Below are 3,745 nucleotides of genomic sequence, written 5' to 3' on the forward strand. Positions count from 1 at the left end.
TCCGAACCACGGAGCCTGGTAGAGGCTATTTTCCTCCCAGAGGTATGTTTTCCCCGTACCCCGAAGCAAGTTTCCTAACCAGTCAGTACGTTTACCGTGACTTGGTCACTAGTCATCATAGGATTAACCCTCGAGTCTGAAGAATTATTTTTCGATGGTGCAATATGCAATAGCAATTTGCCACAGACGCGTTTGTGTTGCTCATGAAATGATACCATCATATTAATTGAATATCTGTATTTGTAAAAATAATGTTGTATTTTGATTTCATACGATCTTTAAGCGATTATTCTCCTGAATACATACCGTTGGTGCCATTTTGACTTTGTAATTTTGCTCCAGGCACCACACCCATGCAGGAGCAGCAGACTGATTGGCAGGCACGTGCCGACGCCGCTGCCCGTGAACCCAACCCTATGTACGCCCCCGGAGAAGGTAGTTTTTTAAGCCCGCATACGGCGTACTTTCCTTATCTTAAATTTTAGACTTTTTACCGTATTAAGTATGTGGTGAATTTTGTAATCTTTTCCCAGGCACCACACCCATGCAGGAGCAGCAGACTGATTGGCAGGCACGTGCCGACGCCGCTGCCAGTGAACCCAACCCTATGTACGCCTCTGGAGAAGGTAGTTTTTTAAGCCAGCATACGGCGTACTTTCCTTATCTTGAATTTTAAGACTTTTTACCGTATAAACTATGTGGTAAATATCGTAATCTTTATTACCCAACGTACGCCTACGGCGTATTATTCATATCTCGATTTTAGATTTGTTTACCGTATGAAGCATTAATTTTGTAATTTTTGTTCAGTCGGCACACCCTTGAAGGAGCAACAGACTGATTGGCAGGCACGTACGAACGCCACTGCAAGTGAACCCAACCCTATGTACGCCTCCGGAGAAGGTAGTTTTTTAAGCCAGCAATTTTTTTTATGGAGTACTTTCCTTACCTTGAATTTTAGACTTTTTACCGTATAAACTATGTGGTAAATATCGTAATCTTTATTACCCAATGTACGCCTACGGCGTATTATTCATATCTCGATTTTATATTTGTTTACCGTATGAAGTATGTGATTAATTTTGTAAATTTTGTTCAGTCGGCACACCCTTGAAGGAGCAACAGACTGATTGGCAGGCACGTACGAACGCCGCTGCTAGTGAACCCAACCCTATGTACGCCCCCGGATCCGGAGAGGGTACAACGTTTTCAAGTCTGCTTGTGGCGTCCTCAACTTGTCTCGATTTTACACTTTTTACTATGTGCAGTATGTGGTGAATTTTGTCATTTTTCTCCAGATACCACACCCATGCGGGAGCAGCAGACTGATTGGCAGGCACGTGCACGTGCCGACGCCGCTGCCAGTGAACCCAACTCTATGTACGCCCCCGGATCCGGAGAGGGTACAACGTTTTCAAGTCTACCTGTGGCATCCTCAACTTTGATTCTACACTTTGTGACCGTATGAAATATGTGGTTAATTCAGTAATTTCTCCCCAGGCGCCACACCCATGCAGGAGCAGCAGACTGATTGGTGGTCACGTGCGGGCGCCACTGCTAGTGAACCCAACCAAATGAACTCCTCCGGAGAAGGTAGAATTTTATCAAGCCCCTTCTCTAGCGTACTGTTCTTGTCTTATCTTTTATACTTTTTGCTGTATGAAGTGTAAATTTTGCAATTTTTCTCCAGACATCACCACAAGTTCACCCATGCAGCAGCCAAAGACCGATTGGCGGTCAATTGCGGACGCCACTGCGAATATACCCAACGCTTCGTACGTCTCAAGAGCAGGTATTGTCCTGCTGTTGTCTTTTCCATGTCTTGCTGTGTCTGGTCACATCCATCTTACCATTGCCTTACGATTAAAGGCTGATTGCATTCCTGAGAATTCATGCAATATTCAGCAATCCTGTTACAGAAAAGGTTGTCTTAGATCATTGTTTCTGCTGTCTTAGACTGCTTGAAAATTCTACGACATCAAAATCGCACGACAGTCCACTTTTAATGTAACTGCATAGTTAGCTGTCGCAGAAACAAATCTAATTTCCAAATCAATCGACGCCATCTTGATTTATAAAACATCAACAAACGGGCCAAAAAGTTTAAAGAACACATCATGCAACAATCAAATCATTTTTTTCCTCTGACAAATTGCTTCGCTAGAAAATATATTAAGTGCCAAATCGTCAAATCTGACCGGTATTTATTGTTTAGTTGTTTCAAAAAGTGTAATATCAACAAGATCAGCTAGATATTTGTAAGATTCTTAACGTGCTATTGATCTTTGTCAGTATTTGTCGTTACTTAATAACAAAGATTGGCGTTGGACCTTAACAAATTTGGGCAAATCTGACGTTTGTGTTTATAAAATACAGTTCAGAGCTTTAAAAAGCATTCACAGTTTTAAAAGCTATTGTTTTCAAACAGACCGCACGTATCCGGGTGGAGCAATCGGCCGCGATACCTTCTGTAGCTTCATCCTTTCCCACCGCAGCTGTATGGCCAGCGGCATTGCCATGCTGTTAGGCCTGGCCGCTGTGGGATTCGCCCCTCTGACGTTCATCAATAAAGAGGTAAACACCCAATTGTAGTATTTTAGAATCTACTGAGTCTATCATGCCCAAACGTTCTATCATGCCAAAACGTTCTGTTTTGTTATCTTTTTATTACGTTTTGTATTTTGAATATACAGCTATGCGTTTACAGGGGATATCTAAACTGTCCACCACCTTTGACGCCTTGAAGCGCGACCAAGACGACATGCGCCAACTGTACACCGTTGTTGACGCCTTGATGCGCGACCTAGACGACATGCGCCAACTGCCCACCACTGTTGACGCCTTGAAGAACGACCAAGACGACATGTCCACCACTGTTGACGCCTTGAAGTGCGACCAAGACGACATGCGCCAACTACGTACCACCGTTGACGCCTTGAAGCGCGACCTGGACAAGGAGCGAAACCGAACCGCCACCTTGGAGCAGCGTCTTCACGTGATGAGTATGACGTTGCGTAAGTTGGGATTCTCTGTATGGAACAATATCATTTGTTTAGAGACTGGAAAATTTGAGTAATAAGTACTATCGTTTACTGTATCAAAAAATTCATGTACAGGATTTTTTTGCATCTTACTTTCATCAGTACATGTAATGTACATGCATGGCTTGCGTACATGTCAGCTGTCATGTCTTAACATAGTGTTTTACTGACTCACATCAGTGCTGTTTTAGATACTTTCATGTTTGTATCAATAAAGACACTGGACAGGCTGATATAGCTGGCCTAATCACTAATTACAGTTCTTCAGCACCAAGGAAGTTATGCTGGTATCCAATGAAACTGCACAAGCTAATAATCACAACCGGGAGGTATGGTCTTCTCGTGAAGTAAATGTATTGATTTGTTATTGACGGAGTTCTAGAATATTTTCAAAATCACAAATGTCTATCCCTTCCTCTTAGTTGATCAATGTTTTTCAGCATCTTGTCCTAAAGATTACGCAGTGTTCCATGGAATTTGCTACAAGGCCTTCAACACATTTAAGACCTTCAGGAATGCGGCCGCGACCTGTGGTGAAGATGGCGGCACCCTCGCCATGCCCCGAGACGCTGAGACCAACGCATTCCTGGTCTCCTTGTACAAGTCCGTGAGCGACAAGGGTGCCTTCTGGTTCGGCCTGCATGATCAGCGCGAAGATGGGAGCTTTGAGTGGGTGGATGGTTCTGCACTTGGGACCTACAGCT

This window comes from Branchiostoma floridae, chromosome 8, assembly GCF_000003815.2.
Source record: "Branchiostoma floridae strain S238N-H82 chromosome 8, Bfl_VNyyK, whole genome shotgun sequence".
In the NCBI taxonomy this organism is placed as follows: Eukaryota; Metazoa; Chordata; class Leptocardii; order Amphioxiformes; family Branchiostomatidae; genus Branchiostoma; species Branchiostoma floridae.